The sequence below is a fragment of the Amphiura filiformis genome, chromosome 10 (assembly GCF_039555335.1).
Source record: "Amphiura filiformis chromosome 10, Afil_fr2py, whole genome shotgun sequence".
Classification (NCBI taxonomy): domain Eukaryota; kingdom Metazoa; phylum Echinodermata; class Ophiuroidea; order Amphilepidida; family Amphiuridae; genus Amphiura; species Amphiura filiformis.
Genome location: NC_092637.1, coordinates 60,037,694 through 60,045,767, shown reverse-complemented (window position 1 = coordinate 60,045,767; position 8,074 = coordinate 60,037,694). Strand labels below are relative to the sequence as shown.

The 8,074-nt window shown below is 35.3% G+C and overlaps 1 protein-coding gene across 2 annotated transcripts in view; it reads left to right on the top strand.

Moving 5' to 3' along the window:
- Positions 1-1,079: 1,079 nt before the first annotated feature.
- LOC140163091 (uncharacterized) overlaps positions 1,080-8,074 on the top strand; it is a 75,804-nt gene continuing 68,809 nt past the window's right edge. For both annotated transcript variants that reach the window (XR_011860403.1, XM_072186465.1), the window contains exon 1: positions 1,080-1,693. The gene's annotated coding sequence lies outside the window, so the exon portion shown is untranslated. The remainder of the gene's footprint in view (positions 1,694-8,074) is intronic.

The window sequence follows — 8,074 nt, the reverse complement described above, 5'->3', positions numbered from 1 at the left end:
CTTGGGACTTCCACTGCTAGGTCATGGGATCTCACAGACCGTCGCAACCTGGGGTCATGGACATGGATGTCTGGCATCAGCTGGCATAACAACTCAGGGGCCTCCTTGTAAAACATACGATGGAAGAGGGTGGCTGCTCCAACTGCCCTGCCCTGCAACTGCCCTGATTAGTTTGTCACCAATCAATCAATCAGTATAAATCGATTAATTTATCGATCAGGTTATCGTTCAATCAATCGATGAATCAATAATTTAATAATATGAAGCAATCAATTAATTAATAAGTTTAATAGATTAATTCAAAATCAATCAATCAATTGCGCAATTAATGAGCCATTTGATCTCTAATTTAATAATTAAATCTACCAAATAAGGCCTAAAAAATTGTTTGATTGGCGTAACATACTTTTTGAGCCCCACATATTATAGGCCTATGTGGGGCTTATGTTATCATCCAACATGGTTATAAAACCATACATACCGTATATAAACATAAAATATAATACATTTTGCCACAATAGGGCATAATGCATCACCCGAAGAAATTTAGCAAAGAGATGAGAGCATTATCACACTGTGTTCTTTTTCGTGATCATTTCCGTAATTTTTCTTTGGTTTTAGGACATTACACAAATCAGAAAGGAAAACTATTCGTCAAAATATACAATCACTTTGAAATATGCGAATCTCGTGGATCAAAAGTATACAATGCATGTAATGAGAGCTGAATTCATGAGATTAGAAAAAATTTCTGATAACATTTTGAATGACCCTATTTCCTATACGTATACGGTCCAGTCTTACCTTTTTTGACATCTTGCTGTTTAATATACTGTCAGACTATATAATTTTGCTTGGGTGTTTTTTTTGGATGGGGAAACAATAGTCCTAAAATAATGATTTATATAAAAATAAATTACAATCAATAATATGGTTTTTTTTTTTTTAATATAAACAAGTTAAAATTGTGGTCAAAGGTCACATTATTTATCAAATAGAAAGTTCACCCACAAGCTGATCAGTTACACATGGCTCAATACAATGAAGAAACAAATGAATCGTGAAATGTACTAAAATATATATGATTGCACGTTCAATGGCATCTCTATACCAATCTCGTATTAAAAGTTAGTGCGAAAATAGTTTTCAGTTCTTGAGGTTTGAGCCTTCTTTTTGATAATAGGCAGCGCTAGCTGACATGGCTGAGGATCTCTATGTGTATATCATACCTTTAACTGAATGAACGTTCATTAATTTCCAAATCAAAGAGGAAAAAATCATATCTGCAACATATCGGCGCCTTGGGTGACTTCACCCAATTGAGTTGAGATATCACACCGGCGCGGCGTCGGGATATAAACTTAGTAACGTCGGTATTCATTGCCGACAGTCCGGGCCGACAGTCATTTTCGTAACCTGTCGGCAAAGGATATCATAACAAAGGATAACGCCGGATCGCCAGCAGAAAGAGACTAACCAAAATCACACGATACGTCGTCGACAGGACTTGATAATCAAGCTTCGGCGCACGAGGGTAGTAGCGCCGGAAGCATGTCGGTTTTCATGAATGTTGTCGTCGGATTTTAATCTTCGTACTAATTCCAATCCTGGGATTCCAGTGCATAAGCTTACTATACACCAAAGTCCAAAATCCGACAGTACCGACTTAGTCTTGTGATACGGAAAACTAACGGTAAGAAATATATTTAAGTTCCGTGTATTGTGCAATATTTTTATCCTGTTTGTTTCGCGCTTGTTTTAAGAATATCAAAACATGTTTTAATTTCCATGATATTATTTTCATGAAGCAAAACGAGTGATACTTTTGCGTGTTTTTTTTTTAATTTCAAAGGAACCACGCAAAAAGTATTCAGCGCAAAAAATGTGTTGCAACCCCAATTGCAGATTTGTGTACATATCAATGACAATCGGTTCCCATGCAATGTTCCATTGATTTCAGCATTTAATTTGATTAATACACTAAATTGCACTGGTTTGTACATGATGTACATAATTTGCTTGATACGAATTTAGTGAAATTAATAAAATTATAGAAACTATAAACAGGATACTGTGTTCTTCCAAACGTAGTGATCATAAGGCCTAATTACTAGGGTCCACTCCACCAAATGTAATATGTCAGTCATTAAAGCGACTGATTACTTCCGTACTTAAAATTGTTCATGAGTTGCATAATATAATATTAAGTAGTTAAATAGAAGAAATTAAACTTAATGTTTAAGGGGTACTACACCCCTGGCCAATTTTGTACCTATTTTTGCATTTTTCTCAAAAATTATAGCGTATTGGTGACAAGTAAGATATGTATATTATAGGGCAAGGATTACAACTACACAGAAAATTCAGCTACTCAAGGAAAGTAGTTATTGATTTATTGATCAAATATTGGTTTTCCCTCATTTTTGACTGTAACTCCACAACTGTTGTCTGTGTTGATATAAAAATTTCCAGTGCAGTAGTTGTAGTCCTTGCCCTATAATACATATCTTACTTGTCACCAATGCGCTATAATTTTGGGAAAAATGCAAAATAAGCTCAAAATTGGGCAGAGGTGTAGTACCCCTTAATATAAAGGAATATAACGAACCTTAAAATTGTCTTTTTTAGTATGGATGCCAGGAGAAAATAACAGAGTTTCTGGCATTTATTTACTTAGGCTACAAGTATTTGTTTGTGGCCAATTTAATGAGGATCCACACCACAAATGAATTTCCCTGCATAAATTTTATTTTCTCAGCTATAAAGCGACTGGTTGCTTCGTGTACATTTTCCTTATAAGACCAATATCTATAGATGAAAAAAAATATGGTCAAGGCAAAAGTTTTGAGATCCAACCCGTCGATTGAGATCAATGTTTTGTAACGGTCTGAATCCATATTCACTACGGTATATATTAATTATTGAGGAAATTTGTAAGATGACGTTAACGTTTTCCCAAAAATTACAATTAAAGAAGATAATTTCAACTCAAATCTGAGGCTAGTCAGATAATCCTGAATAGTTCCCAATACTCATTTCCATAGAATATCATTATTCTAAATAATATTTTACCAGTTTCTCTCCCGTCGTCTGCTAGCTTACTTTACGTGTTCAACATATTCAAGTCTAGATAACTGTGCCAAATTTTATGCTTTTCCTCAAAATTGCTGCGATTTCAAATTGAATTCCTTCGTTGTAAATATGGTATTTCGCAAGCTTTTGGCAGCAAAGTCTTGCAAATTGACATGTCCTCAACATGAGAAACTTAAAATATAAATTTATGTCTTGGCTGAAGACACAAGCTAAGACACGTGATTAATTAAGACATGTCTTCCAGCAGTCATGTCTTATCAAAAGACACAAAATCAAGATGTGTGGCAAAACTGGTTTCAATTTAGATTTGCACGTCTTGTATTTTAGACATGTCGTCGTTGTGCATGGAGACAGGACTTTGTGTCTGATATTTTGAGATGTTTTGCGCAGAGACGCGAATTTGTGTCTTAAATTTTTGGATATTTGCGCAGAGATATGACTAATGACTTTGTGTCTTTCTGGTGAAGCGTCTCAAAACTGGCTTCACAGAGAAGTGACTTTGTGTCTTAAATTTTCAGATGTTTCATGCATGGAGAGTTACTTTGTGTCTTAAATTTTGAGATGTTTTGTGCAGAGACGTGACAATGTGTCTTAATTAAATTTTGAGATGTTTTGCACAGATACGTGACTTAGAAGCGTCTTAAAACTGGTTTCACAGATACGTGACTTATAGATTCAGATTCAATTTCAATTTCAATTTCTCATGTTTGCTACTGTTGAAGGCATTCTAATGGCAAGAAACCATTTTACAGTGTTGACCTGGATTCCTACGATGGTCGTCGCTTGTAAGAATTAATTGCTTAGGCCTACATACACTTCTAAATGATATAAAAATATACCTCAACATAATCATGATAGGGATGACCAATGAACCATCAACTTGATTAGAACACTCCCATAGACATGCAGGGAGCTCAACTGTGCACTGCTCGCACAGACATTTCTAAATTGAGCTCATTCTTTTATTTTTCATAATTTTTCTGTAAAATTGAGGATGTTAATGCCAATTATGTTTTGTAACTATCCTGCAAATTACAGCAACATAACTTATCATACCCTCTGTAATAAAAATTCCTTTAAAGAAAGGAATGGGGCGCCCAATGTGAGCTTGGACGTGATGGTGAATTCCATGGTGTGTAGATTTGGTATTATAATGATTTTTCTAGGGAAGAGTAGAAGATGATCAAAATGCAAGAGAAATGTGTTTGATTGGGGAAGGTGTATGACAGGACCGTTTTGGATGAAATAAATGGGAATGAAGCTTTCGTGTCAATTTGCGATTATGTGGGGTGGGGGATTTCTGTTTATGGGACCTATTGTAGTGAGGATATTGCTTTGGATATTGAATATTGTTGAATTTCGTTATGCAGGGGTATATGATGAATAGTGCTTTCATGGACGTGATATGGTGAATTCCATGGTGTGTAGATTTGGTATTATAATGATTTTTCTAGGGAAGAGTAGGAAATGATCAAATGCAAGAGAAATGTGTTTGATTGGGGAAGATGTATGACAGGACCGTTTTGGATGAAATAAATGGGAATGAAGCTTTCGTGTCAATTTGCGATTATGTAGGGTGGGGAAAAATTTTGTTTTTGGGACCTATTATAGTGAGGATATTGCTTTGGATATTGAATATTGTTGAATTTCGATATGCAGGGGTATATGATGAATAGTATAACTTATCATACCCTCTGTAAAAAGGTTAAAAAAATGGACAAGTAGATCTCGAGTTACAAATTAAATCACCAGCTTCCCTTTGGAATTTCCATACACCTTTCGAGTCATGTTAAATAGACACCTTTCTGAACATAAATGTGAAGTTTCGTGCTCATTTGATGTATTTTTCACCTGATCTCAACCCTAAACATTTTCTTATATTTATACCATCTACACTGACTTGCTGCTATACACGCACAGGAGCTGTACTTTTAAAATCCGCGCCTAATCAATAATGAGACTTTCACTCCATTGTTAAAGTACTGTGCTCCCTGTAGCATTATGGAGTGACCAGGTCCTAGAGTGTGATGGTTTTGTAGCAGATGCCAGTGTTCATTCAAGCCTATCAAGGTCAGCATGGTCAGTTATTAGCCACTTGCTGAATGGCTGGGCATTATCAGCTATAAATGCAGCTGCCAATCACAGTAGAGGTTTGATAACATTTTGTTAAAAACCCAAAAGTGATATAAGGACAAAGCTGTGCATGTTGGTACTTGATTGTTTGGATTCCTATGTTGAAAATCCCTTGTAGTTGTATTTTTTTTTATGTGTAGTGTATATTTTGATTTTGTGCCATTTCGGCCATTTTGGATGATTTTTGGCAAATGTTTTCTACAAGCGCCTCGGTTTGAAGAAATAATTTATGCTATTGACTAGTAAAGTGCCATTTCATAAGAAACCCCTTTGATACTTTCACAATATGCTTGTTTAATGTTTGCATATATATTAAAATAAAGAAATATAAAAGGTAAATATATGCTTATACCAATTTTGCTCCCATTGCTATTTTCGGACTTAGTCATTTTATTTCGTTCAACATTTGTCCAATGACCGGTCAGAATGGGAAACTTTGAAAATTCATAATTCGAAAAGTTTTTGACCGATTTTGACCATTCAACCACAAAAATACTTCTGTTGATGAGTTCTTTCCAGAAAACAATCTTTTGTAGCAATAGGGGCAACATGAAAATGTTGATGGTCATCCCTAAATGATATAAATATCCCGTCGAAAATCGTGTTATAATTTCTCAGCATATTGAACTTGTGCCATGCGTGTTTCTCAAAATTTGTGGTGCAATCGGTCAACATGTTCTATTTCTTTCAAATGAATAAATTGTTAGGATATTTTATTTGACTATAACACCAATTCGAGGATTTAACAATAACAGATGAGAACTAACATGTATCTATAGATTTCATTCATTCACTAAATAAATAATTAAATAATATTGGTGGACAGGTAAACTAATTGTTTTGGTGGTGCATGAAATTTGGGGTGAAAACAATTGCATTTTGCTTATAAATGTCTTATTTTTTACAAATTCTAAAGTTGCACTCACTCACTTAATTTCTTATTATTTCCTTTCCATAGGCCTATACTTTCATATGTTTGATGAAATCTGACAAGCCAATTGACCTTTTTTTATTTGGGGCAACATTTTTATCAGAATTCAGGAAGGAATCGCAGGTTGGTACCTCTGCAGATGATTCACCCATTGTTTTAGGAATATATTTGTTGTGGATACAAACCAGTTACTATATATATAAGGAAACAAACAAAAAATGATTTTACTGCTGACTTATTCAGTAAAGAGGAAATAAAGTAGACATACCACATGTAAATTCTTTGACAGTGTCGGCCTACTATGTTTCATCTGAGTCAATTATGTCTTCATACAACAGACCCAGCAAACAAAACGTTTTTAAAACGTTTACAATTGGTTATAATTTGGGTCTTGGTTTTGGTCAAAACGTTATAGGCCTAATAACATTAAATGTCGGGTTATGTAAAGGTCATGAAAACATACTACATCGTCTTTAAACTGTTGTCAAATGTTCTTGTAAAATGTATTTTGCAAACATTTTCTGCCAAATATTTCGTCAACACTTAAATAACATTATGTTTAGAGAATGGGTATGATGAGATCGGACAAAGCGTATTTGCCCCAGACAAACGACATTTGCTGAGGAGGAAATAATGTTTTTACATTGTAAATATTTTTATTTTTACACGATTGTAATGTAATTTAGTAAACTATATCATACCCTGAAAAATCAAGTCTTTAGGTGCTGTAATTGTGACAAAAATGTGAAATTTTGAATAAAACAAGAAGGTCATAATACATCAAAAGGACCGAACAGACTCACGGCCGACAGAGTGACACGCATTGGCGTCAAATAGCCATTTGAACAGACTCACGGCTGACAGCGTGACACGCATTGGCGTCAAATAGCCATTTGAACAGACTCACGGCTGAGAGTGACACGCACTCCTTCCCGACTTGTATATAAAGCGGGGACACTCACACACATTGTGTGTTTTTAATCGACACACCGGGGACAAAATGGCCGATTTCAAAAACATTTTTTGATGGAATAATTGACCATTACACCTGTGTAGTGTCCCCGGTGTTTTTATTGCATTTTAAAGCTTTTTAGCCATAGGGGATGCAGGTGGTATAGTCTCTACAATCGGGGACGTCCCCGGTTGGCAGATGTCCCCGGTTGTGTGATTAAACACACGAAAATGTCCCCGGAAGTGAGCATTTTCAGGCGCATTCACGGCTGACAGAGTGACACGCATTGGCGTCAAATAGCGATTTCTTTGTTTTACCTATAATCTGTTCGGATCCAAATTAATTCACTCAATGACAAGCATTCACATCATTCACTGGCAGTCAACTGAACCCCTTTTGTCTCATGTCCCTGTCAACATTATCAACTTTCATAGTTTGAATAAATGAGCAATAAAAAACTTAATAATTTAATAATACTGTGGCACGTTCAATGTTCTTTTTTATCGTATAGAGCAAACAAAGCTCAAAGTGCATTTCGAAGAAGTTTTAAATCCCGTAGGTAGGTGTTAGTGATTTTAATTGCCGCGTTCCATATTCTTATCATACAAAAATAAATCCGGAAAACCCTGCAGAATTATTTTCAGATTAAAATAAGGACTTCATTAGAAAACACAACTAGTCAGTCATCATGTGCGCCTAGTCGTCAAACGTTCTTCAAAACTTAGTTTTCTAGAAAACTTTACAAAACGTCGTTGATTTAAGTGAAAATCACGGGGTCTCATCGCTAATGTGTATAGCGTCTCGAGAATAATTATGATCGTATTCAAGACCTGATGGCTTTCCCGGGGATGGCTTTAATAAGTAATCGGAATGATTGCGTTAATTCGCATGCACCAGAAAGTTTTTCAGCCAGCATGGTAAGATTCGTTTACTAGTATTTTTACCAAAGACATTTAATAAAAGAC